This window comes from Patagioenas fasciata, chromosome 26 (assembly GCF_037038585.1).
Source record: "Patagioenas fasciata isolate bPatFas1 chromosome 26, bPatFas1.hap1, whole genome shotgun sequence".
Classification (NCBI taxonomy): domain Eukaryota; kingdom Metazoa; phylum Chordata; class Aves; order Columbiformes; family Columbidae; genus Patagioenas; species Patagioenas fasciata.
In genome coordinates, this window is record NC_092545.1 from 1581614 (window position 1) to 1598873 (window position 17260).

The 17260-nt window shown below is 49.7% G+C and overlaps 1 pseudogene; it reads right to left on the minus strand.

Annotated features, from left to right (window-relative positions):
- Positions 1-1924: 1924 nt before the first annotated feature.
- The window catches only part of LOC136112125 (dynein axonemal heavy chain 9-like), a 74880-nt pseudogene continuing 59544 nt past the window's right edge, over positions 1925-17260 (minus strand).

Here is a 17260-nt window from a genome sequence, read left to right on the forward strand (position 1 = left end):
TATGGTACTCATTTCAAAAACAGTATTATAGACAATTGGGCCAAAGAACATGGTATTGAGTGGGTATATCATATTCCATATCATGCACCAGCCTCTGGGAAAACTGAAAGGTACAATGGTTTGTTAAAAACTACACTAAAGGCACTGGGTGGTGGAGCCTTTAAAAACTGGGATTCACATTTAGCAAAAGCCACTTGGTTGGGCAACACCAGGGGATCAACCAATCGAGCCGGGCCTGCCCAATCAGAAATTCTATGGACTGTAGAAGGAGATAAAGTCCCTGTAGTACACATGGAAAATATGTTAGGAAAGGCAGTCTGGGTTCCTCCTGCCTCAGGCACAGGCAAACCTATTCGTGGGATTGTTTTTGCCCAGGGACCTGGCAGCACCTGGTGGGTGATGCTTAAGGATGGAGAAGTTCGGTGTGCACCTCAAGGGGATTTGATTTTAGGTGAAAATGTGCAATGCTGAACTGTACGATGTGAATTGCCGCACTAACAATGTTTAATAAGTGTCTTTCAGATCAAGACAATGGTGATGAAACCAGCGCTGGCTTCTTTGAGTGGCGCCCGACACCTTCTTCGAAGTTGGTGTCCTTAACCCACCAACAGGGGTCATGAGATGCACTTGGACCATTTTCCCTGCCCTGGGAGACTGTGGTGACAAAATGAACTTAATGAACTTTTCAAAGGATGGTCCACTGATTAATTACTCCTGTGTATATATGTACATATGTATATATATATATATATATAGTAGTAGTGATTAATTAGATTGTATTGATAGATTGTATTGATAAGGTTTAAGTATTCAGTGAATGTCATATGATAAGGGGTGGAATGTCCTGGTTTTGTTAAAAACAAGTTTCTCTTTTAGCGAATTTTTGCCTGTCAGCTAAAGCCTTCATGTCAGCTGCATTTTCCTGGAGAACCCGACACATGTTTTGGTTAAACCCAGCAAGGGAATGGAAACTTATTGACAAGCACGGATGGACATCTCGCGAGAGGGGCAACGAGAAACTGGTGATCGAGAGACTGACCAACGGTGAATAACATTCCGTTCACGTGAATACTTCATATAAAAGCGGGAGATCACGAGAATCTCGTCCCTTTTCCTTCCCTTTTGCCTTTTTCCTTCCCTTCTGCTCATGGCCGACATCAGGAGAGGACCTTGCTGGTCGTCCCTGCGAACTGAGGCCAGTGAGAGACTGAATCCAGCTCCGGTTGGCTGCAGAGTCTAATCCAGGACTTTGGGTGCTGGCTCTGCAGTTGCTGAGACTTACAAGATGGGTTTTGTATATTTGTATTATTTTCTCTGTTCTTATCAGTAGCATCAGTAAAACATCTTTAACTTTTCCAACTCTCTTCTCTCTGTGCTTCTTCCCCTCCCGATCGCCTGTCCTGAGTGGGAAGGGGGGAGAGGGAGGGGCAAAAGGGGGAAGTGGGGGGGAGAAGAGGTTAACAATACATCTGCCAGGGTTTGATTGTCACCCCGCAATCCTAACCCTCGACACTCTGTCTACAACTACCTAATAGGGAGTTATAGAGAAGACTGAGCCAATTTTTTTTGGAGGTGTATAGCAAAAGGACAAGAGGTAACAAACTGCAGGAAGGGAAATTCCAACTGAAATAAAAATATATCAGCTTCACCGTGGAGTGGGTTTAGTGGTGTGACAAGGGTCGGAGAGGTTATGGGAACTCCAGTCATGGAAACATTCAAAACTTGTCTGATCAGCCTGACCTGACTTTGAAGCTAGCACTGCACAAGAAGGGTTTGGACAAGAGAGTGTGAGCTAAATTATGAGTTTATGAAGATTGAATGAAAGTAACACATGGAAATGCATTCCCGGAGTCCAGAGCTTCTTTCACACTCAATTTCAGGAAGAAAATTGTGTTCCCGTAGGGACAAACAGGATATCAGGAGATCTCAAAAACTCAAGAATATTTAATGTGAAGGAATAATCAAGAATGAATCCAAAAGGTAAGGAAGGATTTCAAGAAAAATTGGACCACTATTTAAATAAACATTATGAAGCCCAGGAGCCAGACTCCCCCACTCCTGAAGCCACGTGATAAACAAAACAACACCTGAGCTCAGTCGCTGCTCCTGCCCCAGCATCCAGACCTGGCAGGACATTTCCTAATATCCCACAACCTGAGCACCTTTCAAGCAGGTTACAGTTAAAATTAAAGCTTCCCATGGAAATGCTGCTTTTCTCTCTCTGCCTTTCAAAGCACAGATTAACTAGAAGTCAGGAGTTAACACGACCCACATCTAACATCAAAAGCTGCTGATGTTTAGCTGAGCATAAGTGACAGGTCTGATTCTTTCTTGGCACAAAAGAGTTATTAACTTTTTCAAGGCCCTGTTTTTGCATTTCCCACTACGTCATTACTTCAGTTCTTGTGTGATGGACCAGACCACAAGGCACCGAACTTTCAGTACGTACTTAGGAGAACAGGTGTTAAGAAGGACAGCAACAAGTTACAAACCGGGGTTCTACAAGAGTTTATGGTGTTCCAAACCTCTCGATTTGGCTGCTGAGAACCTTCTCAAATTTTACTAATCAGCCTTAAACTCTGAAAGGCTCTTTGAGCAGTAATATCTACTGCTTCAAAGTATGAGATTTCAGGGGAAAAAAAAGTCTCTCCGTTGTTGGAAGAAAATATTTCTAAATCTGAACAACTTCCCCTTGGTACAGAACTGGCTCTGGTGGAAATTCAGTTTTAGCAATTAAGTCAAAGCTGGGTTTGATTCAATTATCACCTTTTTAAATGCCACCCTTCATGCACATACTGAGCATCTGACCATCAAGAAGCTAAGAGGACATGCCAGTACAGGCCAACAAGCTAAGCTGGATCTAACTTCAGGGCCAGTAACCCACTAACTATCCACCACCTGCTTCAGTACAATAAAATAATTTGCCTGTGTGGTGGAACAGTGCCATTAATCCCCACATTTACACGTGTGGAACTGAGGCTCCCAAAGATGAGCGCAGCTCCATCGCACTCACCATCAGTCATTTAAGTGCTGAAGTCGGAAGCCCAAAGCTCCCTTCAGCTGGTCCCTTCTACAGCCAGAGGGCGTTTCAACCCACCCCAAACCTGCACATCCATCTGGAACTACTCATCCCTCCCCGCTGACCACAAGAGGCTGGAAAGTAACTAAGCTTCTCAAAGCCATGGGCAATGGTTCTGGAATCCATCCAAAACTAACAAGGAATTAAGGAATGGCCTAAGGTCACCCACTTTACTCAGGGCACACATGTGCTGTGTCATTTTTAGGTAGGAGACTGCATTCTGCCCACCAGAGCTAGAGGAACACAGCTCCGCAGCCTCTTGTAGCATCGGGACAAGCTTCAAGTCCCACAGGACAGCAACTGCACTTACTTGGAAGATATTGGAGAAGTCTCTCAAGTTGAAAATGTAGTGGAACTTGATGGCTGTTGGAAGGAATGTAGCGGCTACTTTCTGGTGCAGTCCCAGGGCAAGGGCAATCAGCTGCTGACCTGATTTTTGCACAGCCCCCGAGAAATTTCCACTTGTCAGGTGCTGCGTTAAAATGGTGCTATAGATCCTGGACAAGGCATCCTGCCCAGGGATGGACAGCGCGAAGACACAGAAGTGACGCTGAGGGAGAGAAAGGAAGGCATGGAAAGGTCAGAGAGGTAGAAAAACACCTTTCAAGCAAAATGCCCTTGGGGATTTGCTGTGATAATCTCATCTAGGCTCCCTTTCCCATGAAATGCTGGACCAGATGATCTTTTGAGGTCCCTTCCAACCTGGGTTGTTCTATGATTCTCTGATTTGCAGTCCACCTGAACAAGGTTATTTCCCTCTCCCAGTTTGCCAGCAGAGCTCAGGTGGGAAGTGACATCACTCTGCTCACTAAACCAGGGATTTTCAACTGCATCTCACCAATGCTACACTGGAAGTGCAGTCCATTGAAGAGCCAAAGGGCTCTGAAGGTCCCACCGACCTCTGACAAAGCCCAGTCACTGTCTCTATTAAGAGCAGCCCCTGGAAGGTGCCATCTCCCAGAGGACCTCTTTACTAATTTGGAACTTGCAAAGTTGCCCATGGGACACTTCATTTTAACTCCACACCTTGCTGAAGAGGAGCCAGGGTCCAAGCTGACTCTGGTCATCAGGTTTCTCCATGATGAAATGAATTTTGCTCACTGCTACCCAGTCCCTCCATCGGTTGGCAGCTCCCAAAAATCAAAGTCTAATGTTTAAGATCTCTTCCCAAATCTTCTGTTATCAGCAGCGCTTGAACTGCTTTTTGTTTGGCTTGGGGTTTTTTTGTTCGGTTAGGTTTTTGGGGGGATTTGGTTGGTTGGTTGGTTTTGGTGTTCTTTGTTTTGTTGGTTTTGTTTGGTTGCTTGGTTTGGGGTTTGTTGGGGTTTTTGTTGTTGTTGTGTTTTGGTGTGGCTTGGGTTTTTTTTTAGTTTTGTCTGTTTTCTTCGTTTGGGTTTCTCCCCCACACCTCTTTTTACTGACAGCTGCATCAGACAATTCTGGAAAGCAGGCGGCGTTAATGCACCATGCTTCAGAGCTAAATACGAGCTAAATGAAGGCAAAATCTGCCTGTATGGACCAGAAGGTTGTCCTGAAAGTAGGTGTTAAGCTGGCTGGCAACTTTTGACTTCCTCCTCTGACGGAGCTGCAGAATGCGAGGAAAAACAAACAAGGGAATAAGGGACCCAGTTCGGTGCTTCACTATTAGGAATCACAGTCACTCGACAGATTCGTGCCATTTGTACCGATAAAACAACAGCAGGATCTGCCAGTGGTTGTCCTCTAACCTCACGTTTAAATGATCCACCCCAAAATAAACCCAGCGATGCACCTGCCGTTGTGCAGGGCTTTACCTGCAGCCGAGGGTTGATGGTGAAGCTCCCCGCCGTCGGGTTCACGCACGACACAAACTGCACGTTCGTGATCTCCTTCAGCAACAGCTTGGTCCGGTCGTACCTTCGGGCAAAACACAAGCAGCAGCACAGTGACCACGGCCACTGCCTCTCTCAGTACGTGTCCCTGGGCTGCCAGAGGCCGCTTGTCTTCAGGGGGTCAAATTCTGCGTCTTGCCAAGATGAGGCCCAGGCCCAGGTTGCCGGCCTATCTGTACACGGCCTGGCACACGCGAGTCCTGCTCCTGGTGGAAATCCTTCAGCTTCAACAACCTGTAGCTAATATTTCTATCAGTAATAAGCACTGAGCAAAGCCCCTGGGCCATACTCTTCACTTGCATGGAAATGGCAGAAAACAGCAGGAGTGTCTCTGGTTTGATCCCAACCCGGGACAGGGTGTGAGAGACTACAAGGGTGACTCTCAAACACTGTGGCAAACCCAGCCCTGCAACACCCAGTCATGGGAGACGGGCCATCGTGAGCAGGTGAATGGTGATTTACATGTCAAGGCCGAGGTGACAGCCACAGACAAAGGCTGGGTGACACAGGCAGTGCTGTGTTGAAGGACACGCAGCCTGTGCGCTGACAGGCCCGACACGGTGTCAAGGCCCAGGCTGAGAGACCCTTCGGGCCTCCCCCATCTTCCACAATCACCCCCAGTGACGCCTGCACAAAAGCCCAGGTGATCCCGAGGGCTATAAACCCTATAAAACCTGTGCCAGCACGGGCAGGGTGCCACCCTGGGGACCCTTCCACCCACCGGGCTGACCACGGGAACCGAACCACACACCACAGGGTGCTGAACCCTGACTACAGACCCAAGCATTCCTGCATAGGAACTGGACCTGAGACTACAAACCCCTCAAACACACCACGGAGCCCTAAGGGTGGTGAGACCTTTCCTTTCCCTTTCCTTTTCCTTCCCTTCCCATTTCCTTCCCCCTTCTTTTCTTCCTCTCTCTTTCCTTCCTATATTCCTATTTCTTTGCCTTCCTTTTTGTGAGTAATACAGTAACATAAGGTTTAGAGCCCCACTTGTGCCACAAAACTCTTTCATGTGAATCTTTTCGCTGCTAAACTGTTTATCGATTGAGCTTAAGTAACATAAATCCTTCTGCCACTGAGTCATTTGCCAATTGGACCAAGCTACAAAAAATAAAGGTCTTTTGTTTGTGGACCTTCAGGATTGTATGTACTTTTTTCCAACCCAGGGGACTGACAAATCTCAGTCACACTTCCCCCAACCATAGCGCCAGGTGGGACATGACAAGGGTCAGCAGGCTGCTGCTGCCGGGGGAGGACAGGGAGTCCTGGGCTCCCTGGTTTAAGAAGGACAAGGAATTACTGGAGAGAGTCCAGCGGTGGCTACAAAGATGCTAAGGGATCTGGAGCACCTTTCTTGTGACAAGAAACTGAGAGAGCTGGGGCTGTTGAGCTGGAGAAGAGAAGCTGAGAGGGATCTGATCAATGGGATCAATATCTCAGGGTGGGCATCAGAGGATGGACCAGACTCTGTTCAGTGGTGCCCAACGCCAGGGTGAGGGGCAGCGGGCACAGACTGAAACACAGGAGGCTCCATCTGAACATGAGCAGAAACTTGTTTGCTGGGAGGTGCCAGAGCCTGGCCCAGGCTGCCCAGAGCGGGTGTGGAGGAATTGAAAACCATTCCAGTGGTTAAAATTCAGACAGTCAAGAAAACACACCTTCAATGAAAATAAAGAAATAATGGGAAGGGTTATTAGAATGGAGTCGTGAGACAGGTAAACTGAGCCTTGGCAGCTAGGAAGTGTCAGGTAGTCTGTAAACCCTGCCGTACCCAACCAACGGGGAACTGGGGAGGGAATTTGCAGTTGGGATTAGGGGTGGATATAAGCAGTGGCTTTTTGCCCTGTTTTGTGTGCCTACCTTTAGGTGGAACACCCGACCTTGCAAAATCGTTAATAAAATATGCTTTGCTGAGAGATCCTACCTGAGCCTATTATATTGGTGAGATGATAACTTCCTGCATGCAATACAGTGCCCAGTGGGCACTGCTGAGCACATGGGCAGAAGGCCTCGATGTGTCTGGGAGGGGACCCATGGCATGCTGCATCCGCCCGCACCTCGCTGCATCCCCTGTACGTTGCTGCATCCGCCCGCACCTCGCTGCATCCCCTGTACGTTGCTGCATCCGCCCGCACCTCGCTGCATCCCCTGTACGTTGCTGCATCCGCCCGCACCTCGCTGCATCCCCTGTACGTTGCTGCATCCGCCCGCACCTCGCTGCATCCCCTGTACGTTGCTGCATCCCACCGCACCTCGCTGCATCCCCTGTACGTTGCTGCATCCGCCCGCACCTCGCTGCATCCCCTGTACGTTGCTGCATCCGCCCGCACCTCGCTGCATCCCCTGTACGTTGCTGCATCCGCCCGCACCTCGCTGCATCCCCTGTACGTTGCTGCATCCGCCCGCACCTCGCTGCATCCCCTGTACGTTGCTGCATCCCCCCGCACCTCGCTGCATCCCCTGTACGTTGCTGCATCCGCCCGCACCTCGCTGCATCCCCTGTACGTTGCTGCATCCCCCCGCACCTCGCTGCATCCCCTGTACGTTGCTGCATCCGCCCGCACCTCGCTGCATCCCCTGTACGTTGCTGCATCCGCCCGCACCTCGCTGCATCCCCTGTACGTTGCTGCACCCCACCGCACCTCGCTGCATCCCCTGTACGTTGCTGCATCCGCCCGCACCTCGCTGCATCCCCTGTACGTTGCTGCATCCCCCCGCACCTCGCTGCATCCCCTGTACGTTGCTGCATCCGCCCGCACCTCGCTGCATCCCCTGTACGTTGCTGCATCCCCCCGCACCTCGCTGCATCCCCTGTACGTTGCTGCATCCCCCCGCACCTCGCTGCATCCCCTGTACGTTGCTGCATCCCACCGCACCTCGCTGCATCCCCTGTACGTTGCTGCATCCCCCCGCACCTCGCTGCATCCCCTGTACGTTGCTGCATCCCCCCGCACCTCGCTGCATCCCCCTATGCCTCACTCCATCCCCCACACCTCGTTGCATCCCTCTGCGCCTCACTGCATCCCCCTACTCCTCGCTGCAGCCCCTTGTGCCTCCAACGCTCCCTCGCAGCTCCCTCACCCTCTATCTGCCTGACTTCCCTGACACCCACAGCCCAAGATTTCTGCCTCCGCTCCACTGTCTCTGTTCCTCGGAAGCTTTTGGCAGAGCTCAGGCATGCACACAGCTGAGGAGAGTGGAAATTGCAATGCGTCCCTGCCCTGTATTCCCTGTGCAGAGATGCAAATATTCATGTCCCACACAGAGCTGCTGGCTAAAGTGTAAAACACACCAATCTCCTTCCAAAACAGTCACTGCTTTTCCTTCAAATCACCTCTGCCTAGATAATGGTTGTTTGCTGCTGCCTGACAGAAGACAATGTTAGGTGCTCACAGCAGGGGGGTTCACCCCAGCTGAGGCCAAATCCACAGCCGCCTCTGCTCTCAGCGTCGCGGGGCAGCAAGGCCGAGCATCGCGCTCCCCTCGCAGGCTTTGCACTGGGACCACAGTCACAAGCCACAGCAAGAGCAGAGCAAAGCTCCTCTCAACCCAGCTATGAGTAAGCAATCAAGCGGTATTAAAGAAGCGATGGACAACGTCCTCGGACACACGGTGTGAACTGTGGGGTTGTCCTGTGCAGGGACAGGAGCTGGACTCGATGATCCTTGCGGGTCCCTTCCAGCTCAGGACGTTTTGTGATTCTAAGTGAATTTGTTTGCTGGGGACAGGGGAAGCCCTGAGGGTGCTCAACTCTCAGTTCACCCAGAGCCTCCCAACCAGCTCTAGCCCAGCAGTACGCTTTGAGATTCTCTCAAACCCACTCCCCAGCACTGGAGCTGAACAAAAAGGTCTCCGACAACCAAGCCCAAGCAGGCTCCTACCAGTGGCCGTAGTCCAGGTGCTGCCGGATCAGCGTATGGGGCTGCACTGTCCCGTAAGCGTCCACCTCGGGCATGTTGAGATCATCAATGAAGTACACGAGCTTCTTGGTACCTGGAGGGCCATAATTCCTACCAGCCTTTTTCTCCAGAGGTTTCTCAAGCATACCTGTAGGGAGGCAGAGGTGCAAAGCTCATCTACTGGGAGAGCAACTGCTGCAAAATAAAAATGATTTCTCAGCCCAGCTCAATGCTGTGCTGTGTGTAGCTACAGCGGCCCCTCAAGGAGCTGAGATGTCCCCCAGCTGCAGCTGTATGAGGAGCAGCTGAGGGGCCTGGGGGTTCAGCTGGAGAACAGGAGCTGAGGGGAGACCTTCTGATCTCTGAACTGCCTGAAAGGAGCTTGGAGCCAGGGGGGTCGGGCTCTGCTCCCCAGGAACAAGCGCCAGGAGCAGAGGAAATGGTCTCAAGTTGCACCAGGGGAGGCTGAGGCTGGATCTGGGGAACAATTTCTTCCCCAAAGGGCTGTGGGGCATTGGAACAGGCTGCCCAGGGCAGTGCTGGAGTCACCAGCCCTGGAGGGTTGGACAGACGTGGAGATGAGGTTCTCAGGGACTAGAGTGCTAGAGCTGGGTTACGGTTGGACTCGATGATCCTGAAGGTCTCTTCCAACCAAACTGATTCTATGATTCTACAGTGCAGCTGGGAGCCCTGCAGGGACCCTTGGTCAGCACTTTGGTTTGACTTAAATCAGAAAGCTCTCAACTCTTCCTTCCAAACAAAAATACAACAAACTTCGTCTGCTACAAAACATGTCTACCTCAGAGCAAACAAGAGCTTTTCATGCAAGATAAAGCCTTTTGAATCTCTTCTGCATAATTTTTTAAACGAAATCTTGCTTGCAGAGGTGGCTGTGCCAGAGCAGTGAGCATCCCCTGCTGCCTGCCCCGGCGATGCGGCAACTGCAGCGTGGCCAGGGCAGCAGGCACTGGGCGCTGCGATGGAGAAAGGGAGATGGATGCTGTGGGCACAGAAGCCCACGAGCAAAGCTGCTGGTTTTGTGAATATATGCATCTTTTACCCTGTTAGACAAAAATAGGCGATCTCAGGGCCAAATTCCTGGACATCTTCAGAACAACCAACATGACACTTTTATTTAAATGCATCAAATAATCATAAGTTCCCTGATCTTCTCACCAGCGTTACCCAACCCTCCAGATAATGTGACAAGACTTAATTCCAACACGAGCTGTCAAATTACCACCTAGTTTCAAGTAGGGTCACGCACACGCAAAGGAAAGCACGGAGAGAACAGTTTCGCATTTCAAAGCCTTGGAAGACTTTAATTTGTTTTAGCAGAAGGCTGGGGTCATATGTTGCTCTAGCTCATAAAACGTGGGGAATATTTATAATCCTGGGCTGATATCTAATAAAAATCACCCCACGTCGCTGCACATCATGTTCTATAGGTTATTGATTCCTCTGATTGCAGCCCAGGCAACCTTTACTGTCTCAGTAAGTGGAAAAGCAAACGGAAGCAACGCTCCTCTGCCCAGACCCCGGGTGGGTTTTCTGCCCTGTGCTTACTCGAAGAATTTGTTTCATTAGCAGTTTTGGGTTGGCAACAGACCTATAAGGTGCTATAAAGCAGCACACGGTAAGTAGCAATTCTTTGTAATTAGGGAAGACTGGCAAATGTAAACGGGACTGGGAGTTTTTTTAAGCCATTTATTATCACGTGCAAAAGTTGTTAAGGAAGATTTATATTCCGTTGGTTTGTTTCAGATCACAGACCTTTCAAAACGCTGGGTTTTCCTGCTTGGGTGCACTGCAGACAGCTTGCCTTGCTCACCACTCAAAATGCAGCTGATTTCTTGTCACAGACAGTTGCTGCACAAAGGAATGGATTGTGCTACGAAAAATGATGAATCTTTCCTCAGCGGAGCCTCTCTCCCCGTTCAATAAAACCACAATATTTGAAATTTCTGGTAGCAAGTTAAATTAAGTGTTTCAAATAAGCATTTAATTTAAATTTAATTAGTCCCTAATTAACATATAAAATCAGCCCTTTTTGAGGTTAAACAAGTATGCAAGAGATTCATCACACTGAAATGCAATCACTGGGGATCAAGTGACATGTTCGTGGAAGTGGTATTTTAATTCAAAGCCGTATCTCACAATAATAATAAGGGGCGGTGTGTCTGTGAGATCCTGACACATACTCAAACCAGCACCTCAAAGAAACAGTCTGGACACCTCGTACCTTCTGGTTGGTGAGCAAGGGAGAGGGAAAAAAAGAACCCAAACAAAAAAACCCACAAGATTTATTGCAATTTCTCTGAATGACAGAAGTCAGGGCTACATCTGATGGAGGGGCAGAGGCCCAAGAGGGCACGAAGCAGAGCGAGGCCCAGGGCAAATGCCACAGAATGTGGTATTTAGTCACAATAAACTACAGAAAATCCCCAAACTGGCCCCAGGTTCAGGCAGAGAGAGTGTTGGGCTCCTTTTAACCCCTGTGCACACGGCGCTTCTGGAAGCCACAGGATGCAGGGATGGGTTGAACAACAACTCTGCTTCCCCTAAGGGCTGCATCTTATACATCTCTGCAGCAACAGGCACCTTGTCTAAGGAACTACTGGAACTCAGGTTAGGATCTTTTTTAAGTAAGAAAAAATCCAAAATTACTTTGTGCCCATGTTTTACAAATTTAAAGATGTGCCTGCTGGGGAAAAGAATAAAGCAGCCAAGTGACAAACTACACAAAAAGGGACAAATTAACTCTAAAAAATGAGCAGCAGGGATCCAGGCCAAGCAGTATAAATCATGCTTCTCAATGCAAATCTCACCACCACATCTTCATCCACACACAAGACAACTTGCTCCTCTGTGCAGGGGAAGAAAATCACTGACTCAGCCCACAGCTCATGACCAGGGACACGGTGCCAGGTCTGCCTGTACAAATAACACCTGCACACACTCGCCCATCCAGCTGGAGACAAACGGCTGCACATTCACAGAATCACAGGATCCCAGGCTGGTTGGGCTGAAGGGCCCTCTGCAGATCCCCCAGTCCAAGCCCTGCTCACACAGGGTCACAGAGCAGATCACACAGGTGGGTCCAGGCGGGTTTCAATGTCTCAGAGAAGGAGACTCCACACCCGCTCTGGGCAGCCTGGGCCGGGCTCTGGCACCTCCCAGCAAACAAGTTTCTGCTCATGTTCAGATGGAGCCTCCTGTGTTTCAGTCTGTGCCCGCTGCCCCTCACCCTGGCGTTGGGCACCACTGAACAGACTCTGGTCCATCCTCTGACAGCCACCCTGACATATTGATCCCATTGATCAGATCCCTCTCAGCTTCTCTTCTCCAGCTCAACAGCCCCAGAGCTCTCAGTCTCTCCCCATAAGAAAGAATCTCTAGGTCCCTCAGCATCTTTGTCCCCCACCCAGGCAGCTGGACAGAGAGACAGACAGACAGACAGACAGACAGACAGACAGCTCAGCCCATTTAGCAGCTCAAGGGCATTTTGCAGAGACCCCAACACAGGGAAAAAAGCAAAGGGGCACCTGGGAGGGAGGAGGGAGACTGCAGCCATCACACACTAGCAAGACCCAAAACCCTTCAGACCTGCCCCAGAAAGCTGCCGTGACTCCACGACACAGCCCCAGGTGACACAGCGTGGGCTGAGCCTGTGCTGTCACCTCTGCGAGTGGATCAGTCCCACAGGGCAACTTTAAACTCTGACACCTTCCTTAAAACATCTGCAGTGTCGGGAGCCCAGCAGAGCACAGACAGGGGCTGTGATGCTCATGGCCGTGAGCGTGTTCGCCCCAGGGCCACCTGGCCAGGAAAAACCCACATGGTGAAGGTTAAAACCTTGGTCTCACTGGTGCTGGTCCTGTAGAGGGAGTAAAGGGATTTCAGGACACTTGGGTCAGACCAAACTCCATAAAGGAAGTTATTTTGGTTTACAGTGACCCACAGCTGTTGTTCAACTCAAAACAAGCAAGGTTGTTTCATTCCTGATTAATAAATACATGTAGAAAATTATCCTCTCTCTTTAGGTCAACTGAAAGTGAAAATACCATTCCAAAATGAGTCACTTTTCAACAATTCCCTCTTTCTCTTCATCTGTGAAAAGACTACACAGCAGAACTGACCTTATCCTGGTCTCAAACTTCATCTTTCACTGATGTGCCAAAATCCTCATCAAAGATATTCTCATGGGCTTCCCCAGGTCAGAGCCTCCCAGGGTCAGCAGCCGTGTCCCCTGGGGCGGTGGGATGTGGCACCCGCTCCGTGGGAGCACACGGGGCTGCATCAGGATGCGGGGGACAGCCCAGGAACCAGCAGCACCTGCACATCCCCATTAGCACTGTCCTCACTGACAACTGGGATGCAATTCCCATCATTGCACTCTGAGGACAGCTTAGATCCCAGCCAAGCAACCCATTCTATTCAGCACGGGCTTAAATCCAAGCGTATTAAAGACACACCTCAAGTCAAGTACGAGCTGTGTGCTGTAGAGAACAGCAGCAGATTTAAGTGTGTGCTTTGCACAGCCCTGAACCAGAGTCGTGGTGTTCAGAATTCAATCCCTCATGTTGGGAAATGCCATTTTCCATAAAACCAGGAGTCTGCGGACCAGTGAGTTTCACAGTGGGATTTAAGAGTCAGTGGGTGCCAGTGCAGTGCCCACAGTGCACACCCAGCTCCAAACCCCGACAGACACCCCAGGAATTTGGTGACCTGCCAGGCAGAAGTCCCACATCTCAGCCATTGTCTTACCTTGCAGCATGGCAGAGGTGGTGTAGTAGTTAAACGGGACCTTCTTCACCACATAGGCGTCTGTATCCAGTGAGCAGAGCTTGTCCCCCACCAGCACAGACTTCCCCGTGCCGGCGTTGCCCACCAGCATCACGGGGCGCCGGCGCTCCAGGAGCCTGTCCATGAAGTACCGCACACGGACCGTCTCGGTGGTGGGCACCAGGCAAGCCTGAGAGGGGCAAAACGAGCAGGTAAGTGTACCCATCTGTGGCACCACCCCACTGCCATGTTCTGAGGAGACATCAAACTGGGAGAGCCAGGAATGAGTGCGGTGACCTGAGTTTCTAGATGGCGCTAGGAAGGGAACAATACACTGTTACCAACCATTCAAGTCAAACTATCTGTACAGACGAAACAATGACAGCGGGATGCCGAGAGCAACATCTGGATCTCCCCGCAAACACACATTTTGCTAAAATGGTAACAATTTTTACAAGTCATCTGCTCACTGTGGCACCTCTAAAAGGAAAGAAAGGCATAGCTGGCAAACGCAATTCACTACCTGCAGCAACTCTCATTTTTCGTCCAAATCATATAAACAACCCTATTTTCAGCCACGCAGAATGACGAGATGGTGTCTCAGGGACTTTGTCACTACGTTGTCCCACATCCTGCTTCTCTCTGCAGGCCAAACGCACCTCCATCCCGCACCCTGGGCACACCAGCCCTGGCTCATAGGTGTCTCTGAGCCTGCGCCTCATGTACATCACTCAGCTCTGGAAGACGGATGGAGGATGAGTCTTCACAGTCAAAGTACAGTAAAGAAAGATGGGTAATTGAGTTGTACTTCATAAAGAATGTGTCAAGGGTTTTGATTGTGGGGTGACAATACAACCATGGCAGATGTGTTGTTAGCCCCCTCTCCCCCACCTTCAGCCCCTCTCTCTCCCCCATTCCCACTCAGGACAGGTGATTGGGAGGGAAAGAAGGATAGATAGAAGAGAATTGGAAAAATTAAAAATGTTTTATTAATGCTACTAATAAGAATAGAGAAAATAATACAAAATATACAAAACCAATCTTGAAAGCCCCAGCAACTGCAGAGCTGGCACCTGAAGTCCTGGACTGGACTGTGCAGCCAACCGGAGCTGGATTCAGTCTGTCATGAGGCCTCCGTTCGCAGGGACGACCAGCAAGGTCCTCTCCTAATCTCGGCCATAAGCAAAATGGACGAGATCCTCGTGATCTCCCACTTTTATATGAAGTATTCACGTGAATGGGATGTTATACTCTGTTTGTCAGTTTCTTGGTCACCTGTTTCTCATTGCCCCTCTCGCGAGATGCGAATCTGTCCTTATCAATAACCTCACATTCCATTGCTATGTTTACCAAAACATGGATCTGGTTCTCCAGGAAAACGCAGCTGATATGAAGGTTTTACCTGACAGGCAAATTCACTAAAAGAGAAACTTGTTTTTAACAAAACCAGGACGGAATGCCATTCTTATTATGAAGTGCTTGACCTCGAATGAGACTTAAATTGAAATGCCTGCATACAGTCACTAAAATGCATGTGCTCTTCCCAGACAAAACACGTGCAGGGTTCACATACCTGTAAGGGCATTTCTGGATCAAATTCAAACTGAGGAATAAGTTTAGACCAAGGTTCAAACTTCTTCGTTTCTGGATCAATGTAGAAGTCAAAGACTGTGCCCTGAGAGGGAAACTTGATAGTCTTGAATTCTGCCACCCACCACTTGCTGAACTCCACTCTGTAGTCCACAAGCTATAAGACAAAAAGTGGAGAAAATACACTAATCTGGATCAATTAATTAGTAATGGAGAATGTTATCTATCCCAGTCCACCAGAGCGGGATTAGTCCTTAAAATATATTCCACAGCATAAAGTTCTTATCATTTTTCCTGCTATTAAGCCTAATTTTTCATTTTCTTCATTTCTGCTCATCAGTCCTATTTATTCATCTAAATAATTCATCCTCTGTGTTGATCACTCTTGGTATGTCTGAGACTAGATAGATGGATCAATTTGAAAAAGAGAAATACGTGCCTATGACTAAACAGACCGCTTGATTGATTCTTGGTGCCTACTTCTTCCAACAGACAAGGACACAACATCCGTCTACATCTGTGCTCATGGTCAGTCACAGCATGCGTACCAAAGCCTTTCCTCATCAATCACACCACTCTATTCAGAGTGAGTTGTTGTCTTCTGGCTTCTTTTCAAGCCACAACGTTTCAGACAAGCAGGACTGCAGACACCAGCGCACCAAAGCAGCAGCGAGGGTCTGCCCCTTTGACCCCGCCGTGATTCTGCGCTGCCACATTCCCCTCAAAGCACCCGTTTCCTTGCTTTTCCCCATTGTATCTTTCTACACATGGAGATTTTGGAGCATCTGAATTTTTTCAACTGGGGTGACAGTTTTGCTTTAGATGCTGGGTCAGGACTCACAAAATGTGCTTAGTCCCCTCCTCTGCCCTAGGTCTCCTGTATGACATTGGGCCAGCCATTCTGCCCAAACACCTTCCCATGTGGACAATGGGAACTGGAGAGAGGTGGAGGGGAGGAGGAGAGGAAAATTGCTGTGAGAAAGATGTTTGTGAAATACCGGACGCATCATTTAGCCCGTTTTAACAGCACAGTTTGTTCCTGGGGTGTCTGCGGGTCTCTCCTCCCCATAGCCATACAATGTGGGGTCACCAACACATTGTCCATAGGCTGCTCGGCCTCCATAAGGAAACCTGGGTTTGTTCCTGAACTGAACCAAGTGTCCTCCATAAAGCCTCCTGAGCCACAGTCCCTCAAAAGACCAGTGGATTTGAAAAACACATTAACAGTATCCACGATTTTGCAGACTCGTGCTATTCAGAGAGGCAGAATCCCTGTAATTCTCCGTTCTCCTGTTGTTATAACTCCTCAGCAGCGGCAGCAGAGTCGCCCGCAGTGGAGCGGGACGTGCGTGGCTGCTAAAAGCTTTCCCACAAGGGTGCCCTTACCCCGCACAGCCAAACCGCCTGCAAGCGCGCTGTGCCGCGCTGCCCGCCCTCCCTGACCCCGCGGTTAAATGGAGCCACTCCAGCCCCAGCTCTATTGCCAGAACGGTGTGGAATTCAAACCACTTCCTTAATAAAAACCCCATATGGATTACCGCTAATTTCAGAGCCAGGAAATGGCAAATCTATCATCTGTTTTTATACAGGGGCCCCGCTACCCACCAACAAGCACCGAGTAGTGGGAAGCCTCCCAGACTGTTTCTCCTGACATTTCGGCCGCGAAAGGTCAGCGCGAAGGGCACCTTCGGTGGAAAGCAATAAACAGATTTTATATTGGATCATTTTTCATCAGGCTCCCCATTGCTCGGACTGCTGTATCCTCGCACTCTCAGCTCTGACATTTACAGAGCATCGCGGGCAGTAACGCACAGCCAGGCTCCCGGCGGAGCCTCCCGGAGGGTCGCTGTGCCTGCAGCTGCTCCTGCAGCCCACCCAGAGCCACTACCGCAGGCAGGAGCCCGGCCTGATGCACCCGAGACTGACTGTGCGGCATGGGGAACACAGCGGCCAGCTGCCACAGCACCGCACACCAGCATACTTGCGCTTGTACTGCTGAAGCAAAGACAAGTAGTGCTTCCCAGGCTTTA